The sequence below is a fragment of the Aulonocara sp. 'chitande type north' Nkhata Bay genome, linkage group LG12, assembly GCF_057382095.1.
Source record: "Aulonocara sp. 'chitande type north' Nkhata Bay isolate Kocher_YH1m ecotype deep benthic linkage group LG12, A_spYH_male_GT1.1, whole genome shotgun sequence".
Lineage (NCBI taxonomy): Eukaryota > Metazoa > Chordata > Actinopteri > Cichliformes > Cichlidae > Aulonocara > Aulonocara sp. 'chitande type north' Nkhata Bay.
In genome coordinates this window covers 23,370,619-23,398,270 of record NC_141355.1, presented here as the reverse complement: position 1 = coordinate 23,398,270, position 27,652 = coordinate 23,370,619, and the positions used below count along the sequence as shown (strand labels likewise).

The 27,652-nt window shown below is 41.8% G+C and overlaps 1 long non-coding RNA gene across 2 annotated transcripts; it reads left to right on the top strand.

Annotated features, from left to right (window-relative positions):
* On the top strand, window positions 1-2,660 carry LOC147317500 (uncharacterized). 2 transcript variants are annotated; one of them, XR_015131674.1, is made up of 5 exons: window positions 1-165; window positions 271-383; window positions 2,015-2,109; window positions 2,220-2,278; window positions 2,442-2,660. It is a non-coding gene; the product is annotated as an uncharacterized LOC147317500 (long non-coding RNA). The 2 variants fall into 2 exon arrangements; XR_015131673.1 differs by lacking the exon at window positions 2,442-2,660 and having other exon boundaries at window positions 2,220-2,325.
* The last annotated feature ends 24,992 nt before the right edge of the window (window positions 2,661-27,652 follow it).

Sequence of the window (27,652 nt, the reverse complement as noted above, 5' to 3'; positions counted from 1 at the left end):
TTCACCTGCAAAAATTCAACTGCAAAAGTGATGAACTTTAATGACCCAAGCCAGAGCAATCAGCACCAGATCGAGTCGAGTGGCTCTCAGCCAATTAAATTACGCTGTTTGATCACATGACACCGTTAGCCAGCAGTGTGTCTCCTAAAAGAGAGCTGTTTAAAGGTGAGTGATTAAGTTTTTCTCCTAAATAGAGATCATTACAGAACGCCTAGTCCTACTTAAAATCCCATTTATTATTATTATTTTTTATCATCTACTCGAACTAAGGAAAACGTTTGACTAACTCAAAGACAATTTCCACGCCTCCCCTGCCTGACTGCAGAGGCAGTTTTGAATTTAGGAGCGCCAAGATGGCAGCGGCAAACCCTGGCGGCTCTCCGGTGAGTATATATATTTTTTTATCTTCAAGTTTGTCTTTTGAAACCTTAATTTTATTTAAATCCGTTGCTCACGTATAAAGTACACAGACGGGGTCTTTGCTCAACTCGTCTGAGGCGTGTCTCACTAAGCGCTACATGCTAGCATCCTGCTAACCGAGCTACCCTTTACATGCTGTGCTTTAGAAAATGGGATACTCGTTAAAAAAAATACTCCGCAGATATTGATAGATAGACGAACACTGCAAATATAATGTTGGAAACGAGAATGGCCTTTGGTGAAGGGGTAAAATACACCATGAATAGAGCCATAGAGTGAATGGCTGCCATGGTTGCAGAACAGCCTGATTTAATGACAAGAATGGGGAAGAGTGAGGTGAAGTGAACCAAAGCCACAAAACATGGTCAGACAAGGCGGCAAAAGGGCAGTGATCTGTCCGTCAGTATGAAGTTGGTGTGTGCTTTGGTGAACAAAAACTCCAGACCGGTAGCAGGAAGATGGGAGACTCGTGTTTCACTGGAATAGTGGTGAATTAAAACATCCTTTGTTGGGGACATTTCGGTGTAAATGCATCCATACAGGCAAGACAGAGGCAGACTAGACAGTGAAGAAAACAAGGCAAACATTAGAAATATAAAAACGGAAATATAGGATGAGTCGGGGATGAGTTCCTGCCCCAAGTGGAGGAGTTCAAGTATCTCGGGGTCTTGTTCGCGAGTGATGGGAGAAGGGAGCCGGAGATCGACAGACGGATTGGGGCTGCAGCTGCAGTAATGCGGACGCTGCACCGGTCCGTCGTGGTGAAGAGGGAGCTGAGTGTAAAAGTGAAGCTCTCAATTTACCGGTCGATCTACGTCCCTACCCTCACCTATGGCCACGAGCTGTGGGTAGTGACCAAAAGAACGAGATCGCGGATACAAGCGGCAGAAATGAGCTTCCTCCGAAGGGTGGCTGGCCTCTCCCTTAGAGATAGGGTGAGAAGGTCGGCCATCCGGGAGGGGCTCAGAGTAGAGCAGCTGCTGCTCCACATCGAAAGGAGCCAGCTGAGGTGGTTCGGGCATCTGACAAGGATGCCCCCTGGGCGCCTCCTGGGTGAGGTGTTCCAGGCATGTCCCACCGGGAGGAGGCCCCGGGGCAGACCCAGGACACGCTGGAGAGATTATATCTCTCGGCTGGCCTGGGAACGCCTTGGTGTTCCCCCGGATAAGCTGGAGGAGGTGGCTGGGCAGAGGGAGGTCTGGGCCCCCGCGACCCGGCCTCGGATAAAGCGGATGAAGATGGATGGATGGAAATATAGGATTAATATAACATACAATTAGGGAAAATGTAAGGAACACAATGTAAATGATATTGTAAAGTCATTAAAACGGCATACTCTGATTAAAAGAAACACATAATTGGGTAGGATAATAACAATAATAATGTTAAAAAACATGTACAAGATGGGTATGTATACTTGCAGCCAGAATACTATAAAGTTGTAGCATGCCAGACCATCTTGATTGAATGTAACTTCGCTCCACACAAGTTTTATGGTAGACATATTCATATTGGTATCTAATAAATGATTAATTCTTAGATTTTATCGAACGTTAATTTATAAATTGTTTCTGTCTTTATGTGTTTGTTTCAGATTATGCAAGATGAAATTATTCAGTCAGCAAGACACTTGCTGCAGTTGCTGACATCATCCAACTGAACTGCTGCTGTGATGAATCAGAATACAAGGTTTACTTTAGCAAGACTTATGAGTTAATGCTACATTTAACTAAATTGTTATATATTTTTTGTGTCCAATATTGTCTCCATATGATTTTGTTTTTTGCAACATCTTGCAGAGAACAGAGTCAAGGTACCAGCTTGGTCAACCCTAAAAGACCATCTGTTCAATGACCAGGTGAAAAAGTCATAAACTAAACACTCTGCATGAGCATGGAATTTAGGATCCAACTTTATATCTTACCTGCTCTACACTCAGGGCTTGAATTACAACAACAGTCAATCACATAAAAAAATGTACTTTTGGTAGTTCTGTGTCTGTCTCTCTCCTCCAAACCCAGATGGCTGCTGGTACTGAACCGGGTTCTGGTTCTGCTGGAGGTTTCTTCTTGTTAAAGGGGAGTTTTTCCTCTGCACTGTCACTTCATGCTGCTCAGTGTGAGGGATTGTTGAGGTTGAGTCCATATGTCCTGCGAACAACTGCTGGGCAATGACACCATGCAATCTTCTGGGATTCCTTGGATAAAAAACCTGTGAACTGCACTTGTCCTTGGTCTTCACAGCTCACCTTTTTACTGTTTATTGAATCAAAATGCTCCAGTGACATGGATTCTACATTGTAACTGATGTGATGTTCTATAAAGTGGTTTTAATAAAAAAAGGCAAAAATTAGTTTGTTTCTTTATTCAATTTTTGAACAGTGATACTCATTCAGTAAATGCAAATTATTTACATGGCAGTGCACTATAGGCATAAATCTAGACCCCTAGATAAAACATGATGGCATTATAGCAGTGACAACTCCTCCACAGTAGCAGGTGGGATTTCTTTTTTGAGGACGGCTCCTTTTACCTGTCACTACAGATGGTCTGTTTATGTTTTGATCAAGAGCCTTTTTTGGGCAGCTGAAGAGGAGAAGTCTATCTTATGGCCAACCTCTGACTGTATCTTGGTCACATTACCCAGCAAAACCCAGTATGCAGGTTCACCTGTAACAGTCCTTGTGCCACAGATCAACACTGTTGCTTCTACATTAAACAGAAGAGCAGTGACGTGGGTGCAGGTCTCCGTGACTCCGGCCTTACAGCTGCAGTGGGCGGCTTCAACCTTCCCTGTGATGCTCACGGTGACCCATGGCTGCAATGCTGGTTCATTCAGTCTTTGAGAGTGCAGTACCTGAAACATACACACAAAGTTCTTGTCTTTAAATGAACTATGAGCCAAGGCTGACATAAATGTTTTATCTACTTAATCATTAATGTAACAGTGTTTAGAAAGTTAGCACATACATGTAATTTTTCATTTCTTTATGTGTCCATCTATAGAACGCTGCATGTTATATTCTAAATCTGCCTGTTCTGTCAGAAACCTGCCTGCAGAAAATGAACCTAAAGGATGTAATCACTTTCAAGATGGAGAAAGCATAAAGTGACAATTATGAATCACTTAATATGATAAGGAGATTCTGCAGGTCATTAATCAATGTATAAAATTAAAATAAAATGCATTTTTAGTGACACAAGATACAAATATGGAAGCAAGATGTATAATCGCTCAGTTTGGGGAAATTGTGGGTAGCCTGCAAGAGCCTCAACTTCTCCATACCCACAATGTGCAACAAATGGGCACAGCTGATCTTCAACAGTGGAACATCGGCCAGTTACTTCCAACTTTAACGCAGCTTGTAGTCTTGGAGAGCAGCACACCAAAACTGCATGCACAACTTCTGCTAACAGTGGAAACAGATTAAGAAATCCATGCAAACAGATTCATAAACCGAAAGAATATTATTTTACAGGATTAATGATCATATCAGCCGCTGGCTGATCACAAACCCTGAGGGTGTATACGAGAAGCAGAAGAAGCAGAGGGAATATCCCGTTTAAGTTTAGATAGTATTTGTAAAGATATTGACCATGTCCTTTTCTGAAAGTGTGGATATAATGGATGGGGTAAGGTACTGACATGCTACAACTTTATAGTTGTTAAATTCTGGCTACAAGTATACATACCCATCTTGTACATGTTTTTTTTTTAGTTTTTTTTAATTATTATTTTTGTTATTATTATTATTATCCTACCCAATTATGTGTTTCTTTTAATCAGAGTATGCTGTTTTAATGACTTTACAATATCATTTACATTGTGTTCCTTACATTTTCCCTAATTGTATGTTATATTAATCCTATATTTCCATCCATCCATCTTCATCCGCTTTATCCGAGGCCGGGTCGCGGGGGCCCAGACCTCCCTCTGCCCAGCCACCTCCTCCAGCTTATCCGGGGGAATACCAAGGCGTTCCCAGGCCAGCCGAGAGATATAATCTCTCCAGCGTGTCCTGGGTCTGCCCCGGGGCCTCCTCCCGGTGGGACATGCCTAGAACACCTCACCCAGGAGGCGCCCAGGGGGCATCCTTGTCAGATGCCCGAACCACCTCAGCTGGCTCCTTTCGATGTGGAGCAGCAGCTGCTCTACTCTGAGCCCCTCCCGGATGGCCGACCTTCTCACCCTATCTCTAAGGGAGAGGCCAGCCACCCTTCGGAGGAAGCTCATTTCTGCCGCTTGTATCCGCGATCTCGTTCTTTTGGTCACTACCCACAGCTCGTGGCCATAGGTGAGGGTAGGGACGTAGATCGACCGGTAAATTGAGAGCTTCACTTTTACACTCAGCTCCCTCTTCACCACGACGGACCGGTGCAGCGTCCGCATTACTGCAGCTGCAGCCCCAATCCGTCTGTCGATCTCCGGCTCCCTTCTCCCATCACTCGCGAACAAGACCCCGAGATACTTGAACTCCTCCACTTGGGGCAGGAACTCATCCCCGACTCATCCTATATTTCCGTTTTTATATTTCTAATGTTTGCCTTGTTTTCTTCACTGTCTAGTCTGCCTCTGTCTTGCCTGTATGGATGCATTTACACCGAAATGTCCCCAACAAAGGATGTTTTAATTCACCACTATTCCAGTGAAACACGAGTCTCCCATCTTCCTGCTACCGGTCTGGAGTTTTTGTTCACCAAAGCACACACCAACTTCATACTGACGGACAGATCACTGCCCTTTTGCCGCCTTGTCTGACCGTGTTTTGTGGCTTTGGTTCACTTCACCTCACTCTTCCCCATTCTTGTCATTAAATCAGGCTGTTCTGCAACCATGGCAGCCATTCACTCTATGGCTCTATTCATGGTGTATTTTACCCCTTCACCAAAGGCCGTTCTCGTTTCCAACATTATATTTGCAGTGTTCGTCTATCTATCAATATCTGCGGAGTATTTTTTTTAACGAGTATCCCATTTTCTAAAGCACAGCATGTAAAGGGTAGCTCGGTTAGCAGGATGCTAGCATGTAGCGCTTAGTGAGACACGCCTCAGACGAGTTGAGCAAAGACCCCGTCTGTGTACTTTATACGTGAGCAACGGATTTAAATAAAATTAAGGTTTCAAAAGACAAACTTGAAGATAAAAAAATATATATACTCACCGGAGAGCCGCCAGGGTTTGCCGCTGCCATCTTGGCGCTCCTAAATTCAAAACTGCCTCTGCAGTCAGGCAGGGGAGGCGTGGAAATTGTCTTTGAGTTAGTCAAACGTTTTCCTTAGTTCGAGTAGATGATAAAAAATAATAATAATAAATGGGATTTTAAGTAGGACTAGGCGTTCTGTAATGATCTCTATTTAGGAGAAAAACTTAATCACTCACTGTTACGTTCTGGTCCCGGCAAGCAATCAAACGCAACAAAAGTTTCGCCCCACTCACTTCCCACCCACGCACAAACCCCAACAAAGACACCTTTGTCAAGTATTTAAGCAGCCATTTATTTTCATCGGCAGTGAGCAATGCCAAAACAATAAACAAAACCCCCTAAAACCCACTCCCTACACTTCCCTAGAAAAAAAAGAAAAACAAAACCAAAAGACAAGTCTCTTACCTAATTACCTAACGAAAAACAGGAGAAAACTTGTTCAACAAAAGAAACGGCTTCTCACGCCTACTAGGCTGCGACAGTGAAAGTTATACAGCGAAGATACAAAAAAAGTGACCGCCACTTGTTAACCTATTTACAATTATTTACATGGCAAGGCTAGAGGTACACGTGAATACTCCAGCCTGCACTACAATAACCACACACACAACTCCGTGATCGAGTCAACGGGGTTCCCCAAAAACACTGCCAGGTGTCTGTCATCCGGACGTTAAGTACTGGAGGTGGTCCATCAATTATCCAGTCCGAGGATAGGTAAAGACTCCACCCGGATACTTAGCAGCCACGCCTAGGTGTCCACCTTCTAGGAGAGGGAAAAAGAAAGAAAAGGGAAAATACCACCAACCATCCTCCGGTGGGATGCACAATACCAACAAACACATCACTGGGTCATAACAGTTTCCCCCACCCAAAAAAAATCAAACATCCAACCCCCACACAAAGATGTTTGATTTAAGCCCTAGAGAGGGCATCCGCCATAACGTTCTCTAAGCCCTTTTTATATCGGATCTCAATGTTGAAGTCCTGAAGGAGTAGGGACCAACGCATAAGGCGCTGGTTGCTGTTTTGCATCCGAGATAGAAACTGGAGAGGGTTATGGTCAGAGAACACAATGGTTGGAACAGGACTAGATCCCAGGTACACTTCAAAGTGCTGCAAGGCCAATAGCAAGGCTAAGGCTTCCTTTTCAATCGTGCTGTAATGCAGTTGGTGTTTTAGAAATTTTCTAGAAAAGAAGCAGACTGGGTGGTCAATGCCATTGTCATCCTCCTGCACGAGCACTGCACCTGCCCCCAAAACACTGGCGTCCACCTCAAGCTTGAACGGATGTGTAAAATCAGGGGCGGCCAACACCGGAGCACTACAAAGGAGAGCTTTAGCAGCTTCAAAAGCGAACTGACATTTCTCTGTCCACACAAATGGCGATTTTGGACTGGCAAGACTGGTTAACGGGGCTACTACCTCAGAGAAGTTTTTGCAGAACCCACGGTAATAACCTGCCATGCCCAAAAAACGCCGCAGCTCCCGGCGAGTCTGTGGAACTGGAAAGTCTACTATTGCCTGCACTTTCACAGCAACAGGGAGGACTCTACCTTGTCCTACTTGTTTCCCTAGATAAGTTACAACCGCCTTTCCAAACTCACACTTAGCCAGATTCAGTGTCAGAGAGGCATCATGCAACCGGTCAAATATTTCCCTGAGAATCTTGAGGTGTTCAGTCCAGGTGGAGGAATAGGCCACTATATCATCCAGGTACACTTCGCAATTTACGACTCCCTGTAACACAGTGTTCATCAGTCGTTGAAATGTGGCGGGGGCATTTCTCAACCCGAACGGCATGACGGTATATTGCAAAAAATGATCGGGTGTAACAAAGGCACTGATTTCTGATGCGCGTTGAGTTAAGGGGACCTGCCAGTACCCTTTTAAGAGGTCAAGTTTGGTTACAAAGTTTGCCGAACCCACACGATCGACCAGATCATCCATACGTGGGAGAGGAAACGAATCGGGTTTCGTAACAGCATTTACTTTTCGGAAATCATTACAGAAACGGGGAGTTTGATCGGGTTTTGGAACGAGAAGTGATGGTGAGCTCCAAGAGCTATTACTGGGGAAAGCAAAACCGTGGTCAAGAAGATACTGGACTTCTTGCTGCATAATGGCCCGCTTAGTGGGATTTACCCGGTATGCATGCTGCTTTATGGGCTTATGGTCACCCACATCAATATCATGACTTAATACATGCGTTTGAGTGGGGATGTCACCGAAAAGAGCAGAGTAGTTTGTAATGAGCTCACGGACATCAGAATTAGCGGGATCAGACAGGGGCGCCAAATAGGCATCCAAGTCAGCCAAGATTTCAGAGTTCCCAAGACGCGCACCCGAAACAGAGGTGTGCCTGTCATCCAACCCGTCATCGCCGGGACTATACAAGGGTTGAGAAACGGATACCGACACAATAGGTGACACAACAGGTGCCAAACTAGAGCGGTCACGATCAATGTATTCCTTCAGCATGTTGATGTGACAGACGCGACTTTTCCTCTTACGATCTGGGGTTAACACCACATAATCCGTCTCACTTAGTTTGCACTCAATGACATACGGACCGGAAAACTTTGCTTGCAGGGAAGAACCAACAACCGGCAAGAAAACCAACACGCGGTCACCTGACTGGAACATCCGTACTACAGACTTCTTATCAAAATGTGTTTTCATTCTAACCTGAGCCTTTGCTAGCATGTCACGAGCCAAAGCACAGGCATTATGTAGCCTCTCCTTAAACAAACTAACATAGTCCAGAATATTTTCTTTCGGCCGATGACTATCTGAGAGAAATTTCTCTTTCAGGAGACGTAACGGACCGCGCACCGTGTGGCCAAAAACCAAATCAGCTGGACTGAACCCCAAAGACTCCTGACATGTCTCCCTGACGGCAAACAACAGTAGTGGCACCCCCTCATCCCACTCACGGCCAGACTCCGTGCAAAATTTGCGAAGCATGTTTTTTAGGGTTTGATGGAACCTTTCTAATGCACCCTGACTCTCCGGGTGGTATGCGCTCGAAGTGTGATGAGTGACACCGAGCTCTGTCATGACCTGGGCAAAGATTTTAGACATAAAGTTTGTGCCCTGATCAGTTTGGATGCGTTTAGGCAACCCGAAAGTGGAAAAAAACTTAACTAATGCTTTCACAATCCCACGGGTTTTTAATGAGCGTAGTGGAATGGCCTCCGGATAACGAGTGGTAATACACATCATGGTAAGTAGGTATTGATTTCCGGACTGTGTTTTAGGAAGAGGACCCACACAATCAACAATGACATGTTCAAAAGGTTCCCCAACAACCGGGATGGGTTGTAGCGGAGCAGCGGGAATCGCCTGATTTGGTTTACCAGCAAGCTGACACGTGTGACACGAGCGGCAGAATCTTACCACATCAGATTTGAGACCAGGCCAAAAGAAATAACGGAGGACACGGTTATATGTTTTTGTGATTCCCAAGTGACCGGACATAATGTGGTCATGTGCCAAGCTTAGGACCTGGGGACGAAGCGACTGCGGAACAACAATCTGCTGCACTCCCTCATGGGTGCAGCCAGAACTGGGAGTCCAGTAGCGCATCAGCACCCCATCCTCAATAAGGTAGGACGCAGATCTCCCACTCTTAGGCTCTGTCACATACGCCCAACAAGATGACAAGCTCTCATCATTTTTTTGAATTTCTATAAGCTTGTCTTTATCTACTGACAGAGTCATAGTCTCCTCATCCGGCTGAAGTGATACAGAGACAGGGGTACCTTCACAGGCGGGTCGCAAGCTCAGTGTGTCTGAAGCGCTTAAGAACAAGTCGCCAAGACCCACCAAGTCACCCTGTTTGCGTGCCTGCGCACGTGTCACAGCACACACAGGAAACAAAGGAACAGCATTTGATGTGGCACAAGCGAAACCACTATTATCTGTAAGTGGTATATCAACTACTTCTGGCGACGGAAAAACTGTACAGCCAGCTAGATCGTTTCCCAAAATGATGTCAATACCTGCAACCGGTAACTGGGGTCGCACCCCAAGCTTAACCTCACCAGACAAAAACTGAGACGAAAGCTGCACCAAATGTAAAGGAACCCGTATTACACACATCCTAACTCCCCAGGCTAACACATCAGCCCCACAATAGGATTGAACTGAAAACGGTAAAACCCCCTCACGAATGAGCGACTGTTTCGCACCAGTGTCTCGCAAAATACTGACAGGAGCCCGCCGATCTTCCCCTATCAAGGAAACAAAACCGTGTGACACAAATGGCTTAAACTCCTCATCTACCTTATCATTTTCGGGTACCATCACCTCCCCCAAAGGAGGAGGGTTTATCTGTAGAAGGTTTATTGGGGAAGGAGATGCACCCTTCCTGGTCATTTCTTTTCTTTTCAGAGCAGGGCAAACCGCAATAAGGTGTCCCTGCTCATGGCAAAAAAAACACACGCGGTTCTCAACGAATGAGGGAATGGCACGGCGGGTGCCCCTTGGAGACCATCGGGGCGGGCCACCGGAAGACGGAAAACCGTGAGCAGGAGCCGAAAACACCACTTTATGTGTCAACACAAACTCATCAGCCCGTATAGCAGCAGCGGCGAGAGTCGTAACCTTCTGTTCGTTTAAGTAGGTTACCACAGTGTCTGGTAGTTGATTTTTAAACTCTTCTAACGTCACCAACTCACGCAGGTCTTCCAAGGTTTTTACTTCTGTAGCATGACACCACTTATCAAACAGAGTTTTCTTTTCTCTGGCAAACTCCACATAGGTCTGGTTGGCGGATTTTTTCCCATCCCTAAATCTCTGCCTGTAAGCCTCTGGCACAAGCTCGTAAGCGCGCAGGACAGCAGCCTTCACCGTATCATAGTCAAAACTGTCCTCCAGAGAAAGAGCGGTGCATACCTCTTGAGCTTTCCCCACCAATCTACATTGGAGTAAAAGAGACCACACATCCTTTGGCCAGTGCAGCGCACCTGCGATACGTTCAAACACTGTGAAATACGAATCCACCTCAGTTTCCCGAAACGCCGGCACCATTTTGATGTGTTTACTCACATCAAAGCCACCACCTGGCATCGGGGCCGGTGGCTGCGAAGATGGCGACTGCGGGGATGATGACCCCGGGGAGGGTACCTGCGGGGATGACGACTCCGGGGAGGGTACCTGCGGGGATGGTGACTGCGGGGCTAACCGAGGTACAGGAGGACTGGCAGACACAGAGGCTCCCCTCTCCACCTCCAGAGCCCTGATCCTCAAGTGCATAGCGTCCACCTCCAACTGCTGTTTCTTTAGCTCCACCTCCTTAATGCGCAGCGTTAACCGCAGCTCCTCCACAGAAGGGCTAGGTGGAAAAGGGAGATCTTTCAGTGGGGCAGAAACACCAGCAACAGCCCCCAGCTCAACCCCCCCTGCAGGACCCGGCTCACCAAACAACCCCCTGTCCGTCAACTGGACACACAGGAGCTCCCTAAGCTCTTTCTTCTTCGCAGTCGATGGCACAGTCACATCAAAGAATTCAGCAACAAGCAAGAGGTCAGCCTTTTTACACCTGTCCAACTTCTCCGCAGACGGGCTCAGAGTGAAGTCCTCCAACTTAAACTCCATCCTAACACACACACACACACACCCCCCCAACACAAGAAAAAACCGCCAACCAAGAAAACAAGCCACAAAAAGAACCACCAAAGGGACGAGCCCCCAATATGTTACGTTCTGGTCCCGGCAAGCAATCAAACGCAACAAAAGTTTCGCCCCACTCACTTCCCACCCACGCACAAACCCCAACAAAGACACCTTTGTCAAGTATTTAAGCAGCCATTTATTTTCATCGGCAGTGAGCAATGCCAAAACAATAAACAAAACCCCCTAAAACCCACTCCCTACACTTCCCTAGAAAAAAAAGAAAAACAAAACCAAAAGACAAGTCTCTTACCTAATTACCTAACGAAAAACAGGAGAAAACTTGTTCAACAAAAGAAACGGCTTCTCACGCCTACTAGGCTGCGACAGTGAAAGTTATACAGCGAAGATACAAAAAAAGTGACCGCCACTTGTTAACCTATTTACAATTATTTACATGGCAAGGCTAGAGGTACACGTGAATACTCCAGCCTGCACTACAATAACCACACACACAACTCCGTGATCGAGTCAACGGGGTTCCCCAAAAACACTGCCAGGTGTCTGTCATCCGGACGTTAAGTACTGGAGGTGGTCCATCAATTATCCAGTCCGAGGATAGGTAAAGACTCCACCCGGATACTTAGCAGCCACGCCTAGGTGTCCACCTTCTAGGAGAGGGAAAAAGAAAGAAAAGGGAAAATACCACCAACCATCCTCCGGTGGGATGCACAATACCAACAAACACATCACTGGGTCATAACACTCACCTTTAAACAGCTCTCTTTTAGGAGACACACTGCTGGCTAACGGTGTCATGTGATCAAACAGCGTAATTTAATTGGCTGAGAGCCACTCGACTCGATCTGGTGCTGATTGCTCTGGCTTGGGTCATTAAAGTTCATCACTTTTGCAGTTGAATTTTTGCAGGTGAATTTTTTCAGGTGAATTTTTGCAGGTGAATTTTTTGCAGGTGAATTTTTGCAGGTGAATTTTTTTGCAGGGAAATTTGGAGGATAAAAATTCAGTGTCATAAATTCAATGTCTAAAAATACTTGAATTCTGATGATACTATATTTCTTCCATAAAGAACGGGCAAATAAATGTCATCTTATTTTCTTTCAACCACTGGAGATTGTCATGGTTGCCTAGTTTGAATATTCCTTTGTACTAATCCCCATGGCCAAGGCTGGACTGGGACAAAAAATCGGCCCGGGCATTTTGACTAGAGACCGGCCCACCAGGATAAATGTGACGTCATTCAGGGGTAAAACCGCAAAGGATTCTGGGAACTTGTGGCAAGCAGTAGTAGCGCACGCAGGCTTTCAATTGAACTCAGTTACACAGCGATAAAAAGAAACCCAAAAAATGGCAAGAAGCTCTTGTATTATTAACTGCAATAGCCGGTCGCATGACAGCCACGGGAAGCCGACGGGTAAAGAGATCGTTTTTTTTTTTTTATCGGATTATGTCGTTGAAGAGAAATTTTTTAAGCCATGTTTCCGAAGTAAGAGCCGACGGATGGTCTGGATATACCAAATATAACGTCTCAGAACACTGCAGCTCACATGTTAGTCTGCTCCAAGCATTCCCACAAAGGTCAGAGTTTTGTAGTAGTTAATACGTCATTTTTCTTAACATAATTGGTGATATAGGTTACAAGCAAGTCTGGCGCTGAACAGAAATTGTCGCGCTATGCTCCTTTATTTATTGTGTTTATTGTGCATAAATAGTGAATTGTCCTGACACAATATTGCGTTTCGCTTCTGTTATTATGGTACATTGACAAAAACATATACTTTTATTCACAGGATAAAACAGTTGTTTTGTATCACTAATTGCCCAGTGCGATTATAGCATACAATATTATTGTCACTGCTACATTTCTGTAACGCTACCAGAAATTATTTCCACTACTAATTAATTACCGTTGAGCTCAAAGGTTATATTAATAAACGGTTAACGAATGTGTATCTATGACGACGATTTGTGAGACTGGTAAACTTACCTTTGTTCGTACGATGGTCTTTCGTTCTACACGGTGCATTTTAAGGTCCTGCACCCATCCGGCGGTAAACTGTACCTGGGCTTGTTGCAGTGACCTGAAGTTACTAAACTTCACGAGTGTATGCACTCACTCCAAGAACCGTATAATTATAAATCTGAGCATGGTGAAAGTTGGGCAGCACGCTGACGTCTTTTGTCCACTCATAAGGGTCTAACCCTTTCACTCCTTTGATTTTTTTTCCTCGTATCTTTTCTTTGTCTTTTCGTCGAGTCTGTCTTTGTACGGACCGGCATTGTTCTCCTTTTGTTTTGTACATTCCTTTTTTGTGCGGCAAAGAAAAACAAGAAGGCATTGGAACCGGAGAATGAACGTTTTGCGGTGCTGCAAATGCTTGCATTTGATGCGGTACTTGGATTGTTTTGCCACGAGTTCCCGGCATGCAATGCGCGAAAGTCACGTGATTGCTAAACAAGGGGGAGGGTGCATCCGGCCTCCTCGGCTGTAATTGGTCCAGCCCAGAGTCGATCATGACCAATTGGCCAATCCAACACCTTTCATTATATATACCTTTCCTAAAGAAAAAAAAAATCCATCGGCCCATAAAAACAAAAAATCGCCAGCGGCCCACCGGGCAAATGCCCGGTACGCCCGATGGCCAGTCCAGCTATGCCCATGGCCTTGTCATAACAGTCTTTTCATTTACAGAGAAACCCAAACACATCCAGTGAGCAGCAGTTCTTTAGACTGACTATCTTATTGGCGTGGAAGGTCAGATGAGAAGGTTCAGGCTGGTTTAGAATTACTTCGATAGCTATTCTTTATAACTGTGTTGACCATAAGAGCATCTTAGACTGAACAAAGTGCTGAATCTAAATTTTAGCTGAGGCATTCAGATGGCAGGCTCGTTTGGTGTCAGGAGCTTAAATAATAATGATAAGTCTAGGCTGGTGGTAGTGCAGTGTCACTAAGAATGTTTTCTTAGTGAACACTGGGCCATTTTTCAGTAACAATCAGAACACTGAAGCCTAGATGACACCTTTCTTCTATCTTCTATTGGCTACGTCAAGCATAAGGACACACAATGTCTCAAAGCAAAAGTTATTCAATACAGTTTAAACTTCACGAGCAGAACTGCTGTATATTTGTCATATTATGTTTCAAGTCACTGCGGCTGCACATAAAATCAGAATTGTAGCAGATTTTCACAAGTTATTTTTGTTCTGTGTCTACAGTACCGGATGGTCAGTCTTTATCCTGAAGTACAGTGAAGCTTTGACAAATCTTTGGCAAGAGCAAGGGCAACAATCCTCACAAGAGGTTTGAAAACCTTGAAAAAAGGTCTTTGTTTACTTGAGTGTTTCTCGGTTTCTGCCTCTTTCTACAGGCAGACAGACCCGACCAACACCCCACACATACAAACACACAAATGTGCACTGCTATAGGACAGTAATCTCTGTGAAGCCCAGCTGGTGAAACTGATGTGGCTGTAGGCAAGGACATAAACACAAGGCTAGCAAATGGTGATGGGCAAGAGGTCCCTTTGTGTGTGTGTGTGTGTGTGTGTGTGTGTGTGTGTGTGTGTGTGTGTGTGTGTGTGTTACTTGGGGTGTGTATGTCATGTGGTATACATTGCAGTTCTTTTTTTTTTTTTTTTTTTTTTGCAAATTATTTTAATTATTTGTTCAGTTTTACATTTTAAAAAGAACACAATGTTTCTCTAAACGAGATAGATAGATAGATAGATAGATAGATAGATAGATAGATAGATAGATAGATAGATAGATAGATAGATAGATAGATAGATAGATAGATAGATAGATAGATAGGTATCTTTCTATCTTCAACCACTGCTAGAGACCACCCTGAGAGTCATTCCACCTTCATTCACTGTTTCTTTACAGCAATGATCATGGAGCATCATACAATATAATATCAGCACACATGAATTAAATTTATTTGTGCATTAAAACACGTTTGTGAACACTCCACCAATGAAAATCATAAATGCACATGAATCAGCAAAACAGCTACGTATATTTTTTATACAGGGCTATAAATAGAGTCACAGCATATTTGAGAAGTCCTAAAATAATTTTTAGGGCCTTGTGGTCCTTTTGACTGTTACTACCTCTCTCTCAGCACAGGAAGATTCATCCTGAAGACTCACTGCATTGACCTCGAGATGTATCCAGTTTTTCAAGATGTGCCCACTTTCTTTATTTAATGATCAAAACATTTTTTTCCCATTGGTCTGGTCTTTATTACAAGAAGAAAAATTTGGTGCAAATTTTGGTGCAAAATTTGGTTGAAATTTGGTGCATTTATTTGAGTGCTTTGCGTATTTATTGTTGTTTTTTAATCCATAGCTAAGATTTTTTTCTTAAGCTCTCTGTACATGTACACTCCTTTTCTCTGTGTGATTGGAGCATCCCCATGCAGCACAACAGAAGAGCCTGTGTACAAGAATAATAGTGAGGAAAGGACACAAACTGTGTGACATGTTATTGATTTTTCATAGTTTATTACAGATTAACATCATGAATTTATTGTGGTAATGAAATGCAAGGTTGCAAGGTAAAAGATAAAGCATAAATAAGAAATGTGTTTATATGTCTTTAATTGTGAAAAAACATAAATATGTTAAACATGTAAATAATACCACTAGCAAGCATCTTATAAAACGTAGTGAAAACATGCCTTGTGACACATGATACACAGTAAGATGAGCTTTACTGCAACCTGCTAATGTGTTCTAAAGCCAGATTTCTCTAAATGCATGTAACACAGAAAGTGAACAATGGTAACACATTTATGTATTGAGCAATACATTTCCTAAGCAGGACACTCAACTCATGCTAATATGCTGTTAGCTGACAGCTTCACTATATTGTTAGTAACCCCACAGTCTCCTTCTGTCCTATCTGAAAGACTTCAAAGTAATTTGTCATTAAGATTAGTGTCAGGTATCTTGGATTACTGAAATCACAATGAGAAAAAAAACAAGCTGAAATTAAATATTTACTCTATTTCTTCAAAATATACAAAGCAATTATTAAATAAGCATACAATTTTAAAAAACAAATTAGCCACAGCAGCGTGGTCTGACTTTGTAATGTAAGGTTACAATGGGTCACGAAAGCAGGTAAGGCTTGCTAACATTTGCAGTTAACACAAATCCTTGAATGTTTTACTTATATATATATATACACGCGCGCGCACACACACACACACACACACACACACACACACACACACACACACAAAGATTAAACTACATGGACTTCACTGTGGTTTAAATGCTTTTGTACATCAATGTAAATATTGAATATTAATTAGCAAAAATGAAAGCAGAGCTCTGTCTGTCTATGGACACAATTACCCACTAAACATTTCTGGGAACAAGATGAAGTATATATGAGCCAGGGGATGATGTCATATCCTGGACCGGTTGAGGGCTCTGGCCACTACATACCTGTGTTACATTTGAGCGGGGTGGGGTTATTTTGTTTGTTTTTTGTTTTTTTCTAAACAGTCTTTTCTGTCCTGACGTGTCATTTCATAACGGTGTGCTTTGCCTGAATCAGCAGCAAACCATTCATGCGCATTTCAGAGCACAGCAGTACCATTGTTGCATTCACTGTGAAGGGCCCTTCTGGTACAATTCAAACAGTGTCTTGAGTGCAGTCAATCAACTCTAGCAGTCGATTTGGAGTCACAAAACGATGTAGATGTACTGTATCTATTTAAGCCCTTAGAATTTCACTCTATTTGGCTCCGGGTATCTGAACATATTGCTGTCTAGAATAAGATATTAAATGTTTACATTCCAGCATGCCTTGTCCAGAGCAGTACAATATACTTTATCATAGCTGAAATCAAAATATTTAAGTTTAATGTCAGCTGCATAGGGATCTTCAACTTTACCTTTACTTGATTAACTCTGAAAACTATTACACCCACAAAGAAGAGTCGTAGCGATGATGCATCAGTTATTTATTTGAATGATACTTAAAGTTCACCAGCAGCTGCTGTTTTCTGTAAGAATGTTTTGGTGAGATGCCTCAAGCCCTTAAATACTTCTCCGTTTTCAGACAGCTTCAAAGAAACAAATTAGTTAACAGAATGAGTCTTTCGATTTGAGGTCTTGCAGGCAAAATTAGGGAGCTGAACCAATATGTCTTTACTTCTGCCTCTGTGTGTGTGTGTGTGTGTGTGTGTGTGGGGGGGGGGGGGGGGGTGGGTTGGTGTATGTGTGTGCATGCACATGTCTGAGAATGGATGTGCCCTTTGAGCTCAGCTCTGCTGGTTGAGTGGACATTGTCCAGGATGATGAATTGAAAGTTCAGAAAAATATCTGTTAGAATTTAAAAGCCATCAAAGTAGAAAATTGGCAATATTGTCTACGGCAGAATCCTCCACGCCCTCCATTTATCATTTAGAGATAAAAGGTTAGCGCGGTAGCTATGGCCTGTTTGTGTGTGCATGTGTGAGGCGGGTTACATTGGAAGTGGACAGACATTTGCTCATATCAGGTTATTCTAGGGTAATTTTTTTGCCTTGGCGGTGTATGTGCATATACAGCCTACAGTGTGTTTGTGTGCTTCTAAATCAAAATGAAATGCACTGATGTGTCAGTCGGCACCAAAAACAGAAACGTTGTGTTATTACCGATCACAGCGGGGACACTGAAAAGCATTTGTTCTCCCGTTAGCCTTAGTTTATTTTGGGGGAAATTTGTGTTCAGCCTACTCTGCATGCATGTCAGGCTGTTTATGCAGACTGGGGTTTTCTATAGTGTGGAGGTCTTAAAATTCTCGCTGAGTATGAGTGTAATTTGTAGGGAGTGGGATTTGTGTGTGAGTGGGGACACTGTTTGTGCGTGTACAATATGAGTACACAGCATTTCTGGCCCACTTCATTCAGCGACATAGTCTCACAGCAGGTGGTTCATTACACGGCCTGTAATTAGGTGGACTTGACTTTCTTCTGCTCCTGATTACAGATACATATTGGTTCCAGTGGAGCATGGAAACACAACTTTTTAATTATTTTTATTTCAGTAAATTATTTGTTGCTTTAGTCTACTGGGGTGCGTTTGTGAGTTGAGTCTGCAGTGTTGTGTTTTGTATGAGTCTACTGTGATTATAGTTCACTGAGCCAGAGGTGTGTCAAAATATTATTTTAAAGGTTTTCTGAAATTTGTATGCTAATGCAGATATATGCAGAGTGCGCCTTTCTGTTCTGCTCCTTTTGTATTAAAGACAAAAGTATATGCTTCCGAATGCCCCTTTTTTTATTATATGGCTTATGATTAGATCATTTAGAAACTGATTTAAGACAAATATCCCTGCTTCTCACTGCTGAACTGTAAAGTGTTCTTCTGTGTCTGTGTTAACTTCCCACAAACAACAATATTAATTCTGTGTCAACTGTTATTAGCCTTAACAAGCTGTATATACTGTATTATTAAAGGCTCTGAAGAGTTTCTAAGTCTCATGTGGTTTAACATTAGTCAGAAAATGTTGACATGATAAATGTGTCTTGCAACAGCCAAAGTAAAGAAAAAAGAGGGGTTTCCTTTCAGTTCGTCCATGATTCAGATTTTTATTTGCCTTTTGCGCATAGGACCAGCAGTCCATGCACATTGGAATTTCAGGTGAAGTTACATTTTTGAGAGGTATAAAGACAAAGAAAAATAAAGCAGAGAATGCAGCAATCTACTAATAATACTTACTATATGAAAACACTGTCCAGAGAGAGTTATATTACACTCTGGAAAGAATCTAAATGACATTCCAGGTATTGCACACATAGTATTGCACATTTCGACATTTAGAATATTGTACCTAATGTCTGCTTCGCAAATCTGTTTCAGTAAGTATATTGGACACTAAACAGACAGTGATCCACATATATGCTTTTCCATGTTTCTCCGTGAAAAGCCAAGAAGAGTGAATTTAAATCATCAGAATCAGAATCAGAATACTTTATTGATCCCTGGGGGAAATTATTTTTTGTTACAGTGCTCCATTTTAAACCAACATTAAGACAAGACAGACAATACGCTAACTAAGAATAGTACAATATATACATATATATACATACATACATACATAAGTCACTTATAAATAAATATTTGGAAAAGAAACATGTGTAGCTGTAGCAGCAAACAGTGTGTTAAGTGGATGCGTTGTACAGGGAGATGGCCACAGGCAGGAATGATTTCCTGTGTCGTTCAGTGGTGCTTTTCGGTAATCTCAGTCTCTCACTGAACGAGCTCCTGTGACTGACCAACATGTCATGGAGTGGGTGGGAGGTGTTATCCATAACCGTTGATATAAAATTACTAAAATATTATGCATGCAGTAATGAACTAGTACATTTAAATGTGGCTTCTAACTGAAAATCCATCTGGCTCCTGAGTTTTCCAAATAAGTTAATATTTCTCTTGAGCATGACTTTCTCCCATCAGCTCTGATTTTTCCATGTGATGGGTTGAGGGGAATGAGGATGGTGATCAGGTAACCTTTCTCCTCTGGCAATCACAGTCACGAGGTGACTCACTAAGTGCCGCCTGACCTAGATACAGTTATAGGCAAGAGCAGCTGGAGATAGAACAGTGAAGCGGATTAAGGGTATTTTGTGGAGAAGCTACACAAACTAATTTAGTAATGTGTGTGTTTTACTAGTAAAAAACAGTGTTGGATATACTCGTACAAATTTCAAAAATACAAATAAAAATACAATGTGACCAGATCTAGCTGAACCCACACTTTTGATTTGTGGCTGGAATTGATTTAATCAGCAGTGAAACTGGAAGCGTTCAGCACCTTGGACAGCGACATCACCCACCAACACCCACACGCTCAGACTGTTTCTCTCTAAGGACAGAGTCCCTGGGACAATTGTTCTCTCTGCAATTATCCTAGACTAGATCTATGATTACACAACAGTTCTCTTTCACCTTTTACCTTTGTTTGCATTTTTTTAAACCCCATCACACCTAAAACTTTTAATTACCCAAACTTTAGTTCTATTACATTACATGCATCTATTACATTACCTGTATCTCAGCCTTTGACTTAAACTGAGTGGTGTTTCAGGATTTGGTTGCTGAGTACAAGATGAAGAAACTGAGCTCTGAAGGAATCACACAGGGTTGTGCAAAACTCTTGAGCCACTGATTTATTGAAATGTGCAAATATACATGGAAATATTTTATATAAGCTAAAAACAGTGTACAGTTCTAACAAGCTTTAAAGTCCATATTTAGTATGACCAGCTTTAGTCTTCAACACAGTCTGAACTCTCTTAGACGAGCTTTCTTGTCATTTGTTTAAGTAGTCTCCAGGAATAGTTCTCCAGGCTTCTTGAAGAAAATTCAAAGGTTTTCTTTGGATATTGGCTGCCTTTTGTTCCATTCTCTGTCAAGATGATCCTACACTGATACAAGAATGTTGGAGTCTGGTCTCTGGAGAGGCCAATCTGACTGATAATTCTGTCCAGGTATGCTTTTGTTGCATTTGCAGTGTGCTGTGTTTGAAGCTATAGCCAATCAGACACTTTCCAGATGGTATTGCATGGTGGATTACCTTCCTGCATTCATAATTCCATCAATTTTGACAAGACCTGTGTCATGGTTTGAGGCTGTTGAAATAACCGGCACCATGTTTTTGGCTGAAGACACTCACTGTGTCACATGATCATATTTTTTAACTTCAATTTGAAGCAAAAATGCCAAATTTAGATCCATCACTCCATAAGACTTGTTGCCACTTTTAGTGCAGTTCTTGTGTAATTTTACAAACCCGAGCCTTCTCTCGGTGATTGTCTTCCTTAAAATGAGTTGATAGCCATTTTTCCACTGAGACCATTTCTGAGATCTGTGCCAGATCCTTGACAAATCTTTTCCAATTTCTTAAGGACATGATGTTCAGATACTGTTCATCTGCTGTAAATTGTTTTTCTAGACTTGCCTCTTCTTTTGTCCTCAGCTTGCCAGTTTCCCCAAATTAAAAACGCTATGCTGGTCACTATGCGGAAATGCACACATTTTCAGCTAAAAGCTCTTTGAGAATCAAGTCTCCAATCAGTTTTACCAAGCAAATGCTCAAAGTTTTGGAACAACGGAGACTAAGCTAAGAAGAAACATTGTTAAAATTCCCTTTTAATTAAAAATAGTTTTGCTTTTTCATGTTTGAACCTTGCCACACAGAGAGAGATGTGTGTGTGTGTGAAGTTTTTGCTCACCCAAAAAACAGAGCTTAAGTTTTGTCTGTGGGTAGGATTTATTTACATCCAGCTATAATTTGGAAGCCAGTCCTGATTTTATACATAAACTTTCTAAATGTGGAAACTTTAAGCAATCAAGAATGGTATTTTCAGCAAGAGTCATCTTTTGTTGAGTGGTAGAATTTTCAAAATTAAAGATTTTTGTATATTCAGAGTCTCGATTTTAAAGGTCACTTTAGGAATTTCAACAAGGTTTCAGAAACACATTGTTTCTGACTGTCTTATATGTTTTATACATCCTCTAACATACCAGGAGGGAATCTTAAAGTGGAAAGTGAGTTTTTATAACTATACAAAGGTATACTTGACACCAAGAATCTTACATGTTATTTCAAAAGAGAGTGGAAGGGTTTAGAAGAAAAATGCCACTGAAATTGTTAAAGCTGAATGACTGAGAAAACAGTGATGAAACAAGGCATAGCAGCATGGCAATATATTATATATATTTTTCATGTTTCTTTAGGGCTGATTTTACCTCTTGCTTGCTTTGGAGATTACTTCATTCAATTACGTGTAACTGATTAATTTGCTGCTGCTGTAAATATTTACATGACATACAAATATAAAAATGAAAATCAAGATGAATCCAGTTATTTAAAAGTTATTTAATATGGTATTTTGAAAAGTACTGAACAATTTTCACACTGATTTTAAAACATTATAGGTTACGCTTACTCCTATATGCACAAAAGCAGCACCCTGTTCTCTTTAGGTTGCTGTTTTTCTCCATTTACTCTCACTGCAGTTTTTCCACAGTCTTGACATTTAAGGCATTGGGCACATAAGGCACATAAGGCTGATTATGTACTTGCAGCATTTTGCTTAAACCGTGGCCTTTAATGATTTTGTTTCCTCTTACCGGTCGATGAAGCTCAGAAAAAAAGCAGGCATATTGTGGATTAGTGGCTAGACAGACGGGGGGGGGGAGAGAGAGAATAAGGCAGACCAAAAAAAGATTGAGTGACAGAGAAAGGAGTGTGAGTCAGAAGCAGTGAATCAGGAATTTAATGATACCAGATAATGCTGGGATGAGATATTCTGGGAACCGTAGCATAGATACCCACGAGAAACATCCACATTATAACAGTGAGAAGGGAGGAAGTCTGATTTGGCCAAAAATATGCTCTAACAGAATGATAAAAACTTTGTATGCAGTGAGTAAACTAGAATTAACTTAGTGAATTAAAATAAAGTGAATTTAAAAAAAAGAACCTTTTCCTAATCTGTCTATATATTTTTTTCCTCATTTACAAGGTGTAAGAACTAACTTTGTTGACATTTCTCAGAAAGACATCTCAACTGCTTTTTCTCCAAGTGTGACAAAAAGATGGCATTTCTGGATATTAGATTGTATGCTTAATATGCAGTCTGGATAATATTCACAGTTCTTTTGTGTTGCATTTTTTAAAACCAACCATTACAACCATTGCTCCCTACTTTGTTGAAGATCTTTTGGCAGCAATTACAGTCTCAAGTCTTTTGGAGTATGATGGTTTAAGCTTGGTACACCTATTTTCGGGCGGTTTCTCCCATTGTGTTTTGTGTTTGGTAACTTCTCAAGCCCCATCAAGTTGGATGGGAAGCGCCGGTACACGGTACAGATCTCTGCAGAGGTATTTACTTGGATTCAAGTCTGCGCTCTTGCTGGGTCACTTGAAGACAAAGCAGTCTCAAAGTCAGTCCTTCTTAATTTTGGCTGTGTGTTTAGGGTCATTGTCCTGTTGGAAGATAAACCTCTATCCCAGTCTAAGGTCCAGAGTGCTCTTGAGGAGGTTATCATCAAGGTACATTATGGATTTCATCTTTCCCTCAACCCTGACTACTCTCCCAGGTCCTGCTACTAAAAAACGTCCTCACAGCATGATACTACCAACAACATGGCACCCCTCGTTGGGGGCATTTCACATCGGGGACAAATGGTTAACCTTAATTTTCAGTGAAAGCCTAACAAAAGCCCGTCAAGATTTCTCTTTACAGCCAAACTTATAATTCACGACGCTGGAATTTTAAACTATGAGTTACTCAGTGTATCTGCTTCTCTTTCGTTCGTTTCATGGTGGACAGGATTTGATTTTCCCTAACCAATCACTGGAGACCAAAGTGTCTGCCTGAATCTAAATTACTTTTCAGATCAACACTGATGCTTAGCCATGCAAACATGATGGTTTTGCTGGGGATTTGGGAGCAGAGTAAAGTCAAAACAAGCTACAAGTTCGGGGCAATAGTCAGGATACAGGTTGGCCATGTTTTGATTTCCAAAAAAGAGGACTCTTGGCCCACTCATGAAGAACTTTAATAATACTGTTTGCTTAAAGAAAATGTTAACATATTTAAACGATGCCTTCTCTGTGCGGTTAATGAATGGTGAAATAAAAAAAAATGTGATATAGGCTTTTACAAGTCAACAAGGGCAAAAAAATAACTTAAAAACCTCTGGAATTAAATAATGGTACAGAAATAAGGCCTCATCTGTATAAGAAAAATTCCCAGTTCGGGACGGTACGAGGGACTTTTTTTTTTGCAGTTTGTTTGAAAAGCTGCAGTTGCGCTTTGGCATCTTTTAAACATCACTAGGCGCTGCTGCGCGCTGTTTGTCCCGTCTATGAGCGCAGAACAACCGCTCACAAAGCAGCTGCTCAGGGATGAAGTCACACATATGGGTCCTCTGTAGAAAAATCCGGACATTTTCATTAATCTCGAAAATCCCCCCCCCCCCCCCGGATGCCCCGGACAGAATGTGAGTGAAAAGTGGACATGTCCGGGGAAAAGAGGATGGTTGGTCACCCTACCCTGCGCATATACTGTAGTCCACATTGTTTTTGCTCTTTTGTGATATGAACAGCTTAACAACACTTGGCAACAGCTTGAAGGTGCTGTTAGTTCCACCCATCCTGCTGATTGGCTAATTATTAGGCCTCCTGTGGAGCTTATTGGACAGATTTCCAACAAAGACAGTGCTAGTTTATGTTTAGATGCCCCACAAATCAGTCACTGGATGGAGGGAACGGATTCAAAGGTCTGGCCCCGTGGCATGAGATGGTGGCTGTAAATGTGTCTTCCAGCATAAAATGCCACCAAATACAATGAGCTCTCTCTAGATGAGCAGTGTCAAAGGTTCCACTCCACTGAAGAAATGTACAATGCATTCAAAGCTTGGAACAGTACTCAACCATTATCAAGAGCCGCAGCACAATATGAACTCCGTATATCAGCACACCTCGTTAAGCTGTCATAAGCATGAGTTATAACAGTGCAGCAGACATGACAGAGGTCGTAAAGCTGTCTGCTAGTATAACTAGTATGTCATAAACTGTACTAGCCACTTAAGCTTGGCTGCTTCAATAGTAACATACGTCAGGGTAGCTGTACCACAAAATGTCAAGTGTGGGTAATGACCTCCCTCACAGTATAAAACAGGATTTAGCCTTTAAAATTGCAAGAATCAGTCAGCAGTTTTCTGATTTGTTCTCTGTAGCAGCTAATATTAGATCCAAGATCCAAAATCACAATGCTTCATTTATATTTGTGTATAATTTGAACGATATTTGAATTTAAAAACTGCGGTTCTGTTTGTTTGTATAGCTGCTGCGCCACGATTTGTTGAAAAGATCAGTGTAACAGTCTGCAGATATCACACCAGACTAGCACACAGCAGAAATGTGTTGTTGGTTTTAATTGAATTTGCCTTCATTTTAATGACTCAGCAGATGTTTCACTGCAGGTGAAATAGACAGTGTTATGTTGATTTAGAGACACACTGTGACAGGCTAACCTGACAAGTGAATGCAATACACGGGGGGGGGGGGGGGGGGAAACGTGGCTTTTTCACAAAACATTGATTTTTTTACATTTTTTACATTCCAATGTCCTTGGAAAAAAATCAGTGTTAGTTTTAAAATATTTCTTAAAGGAGGTATAAAAAGTAATACCACAGATTTTTGGGAGGATTACCTGAAGTGCTTTTGTCTTGTTCTTTAATTTTGCTGTTTGAAATTTGAAGTTTCTGACTGAGCTGATGTACTGAAAAACTTCAAACTTCATTCCCTTTTTGAACTTCAAAATCTCAGTGTGAGTCCAGGGTACAATTACAGGTGATCAAATATCATTTTAATAATTAGCTTTAGTCAATACCTTTTTGATTGTTCATGCTCAAATGGCTTTTTTTTGGTTAAAGGTTAAGTGTGCGCCAGTTTGACTTTTGTATTGATATGCATGAGCTACTTAATGATAACAGTCCAGTTCAAACATGAGAGCCTACTTCTGCTCATTGAGAAACCGTAGCAAAGTATGTGTTGTTCCTTGCTGCAGTCTTTTTCTAGTCTGCTTGAACTGCACCCGAATCTAGCCAGAGGTAGGCTAATGCATAATGTTTAAAAATGTCCAATTATTTTTTTGTCTGACTGTCACTGCATCAGCAACACTTCTCTGAGCAGAAAGACCCCCTCTAACAGCCAGCAGGAGGGTGTAAGTGACAAACAGCAGCGTAGGGGGTCCAGTATCACTCATGGCCAAGATCATGATTTTTGCATTGAATCACAACATGAGCACAACAGTTCAGAATGGCCTGTGTGTGAAGCATCTCATCATGTTCGCCTGCTATTGCTGGACTTGTGTGTAGAGTGACTTTCTACAGAGTAAAAACCTCCCAGTTGAAACTGTGAAAAAGTTGATCTTGGCTGTGTGTCTCAAAAGTTGTACGGCTTTGTTGTCTGTAATTGTGTTTCTGTAGTGATGGCTGGAAATATCACTCTTGGGCTTCTATTAAAAAACTGACACCGGCTGGTCATTTGGTAAGAGCTTCTGTTATTTTTACACACCATGAGATGTCTCTGGATGTTTTCTAACTCTGCTCTAATGTTAGTGCTGTTAAGGTGTTTGTTCAGTTTCCCCCTGCTTGCATTTGCAAACTCCTTAAAATCCCCTGCTGCTCTGATATTTACCATAGCTTATCAGCATTCTGTGTCTAAAAAAAAAACCATTTTTCACAAATTAAGGTCCAGTAAGCTATAAGACAACAGACTTTTATTTCTATTGATTTTCATAACAAATTCAAGTAGCAGTTCTAACAATTGATACAATTCTGCTTTTGCTGATGGCAGAAAACCTAAGACGATAAGACTAGTTTGGATATGAATCATTACATAATTTTATCATGTCTTACTTCATTAAGTAACAGTCGCGTTTCAAAACAATTGGTGTTTATTCGATTCCAGCTGTTGCTAAGACACATCGAATGCAGAATTATGGTCTGTCTCCTCACCATTAACAGAGATTTCCATATGCTTGCTCCAGATGCCCAGTGTCTCTACTTCTCGCTCATTATCTGCTCTCTGTTTACAAGCTGGCAGAGAGGAAATCATATCTCATTCCAAGTGCAGCTGGAAACATTTTGATATTCAGCTGTCCATTTATTTTAAGTGTATGCTTTGCTCATTACAAACACCTCTTATTCTTTCATTATAGGTAATAAGATGTTATCAGATATTATCTGTGCAGAATACCAATGTACTCAATAAATGGATATCTGTTTCTCAGAGTTCTTCCATATTTCCATGTCAAACAGCAGCAATAATGAATAGGAAATAGGAAAAATTTACACTTAAATCACCCTTCGGATCGGCAGGAACAAAATATCCAAGTTGTAAATCTTTACAGATATACACTCTGTAATTTATTAAAGGAAAATGGCATAACAACAGTCACTGGAAACCAAAATCACCAAACCTTTGAAGGCCGGATTGAAAAACACACCAAAAATCAAAGCTGAAAACAGAATAAATTTCATAGTGTGGCTCAGTAATGTGTATGGCCTCCATTTGCACTTCCGACAGCATTTGGGCTTGCTCCTAATGTGATGGTATCGTGGAGGATCTCCTAGGCCTGGGTCAGTGCTAGGGATATTTCAATCTGATATTTGGATCAGCCATCAGTCAGATACTGACTCAAAAAGCTGCATTAAATAAAAATATGACAACAAGCCAATCCACAGTCTGACACGTTCTCCATGGTTCTGTATACCTCTCGGTTTACTTTGAGCTACACCAGCATCAAGTGGCAGATGATCAGTTGATGCTAACAGCATGAAGCTAACAGCAATAATACAGCAGGGTGGGGGCT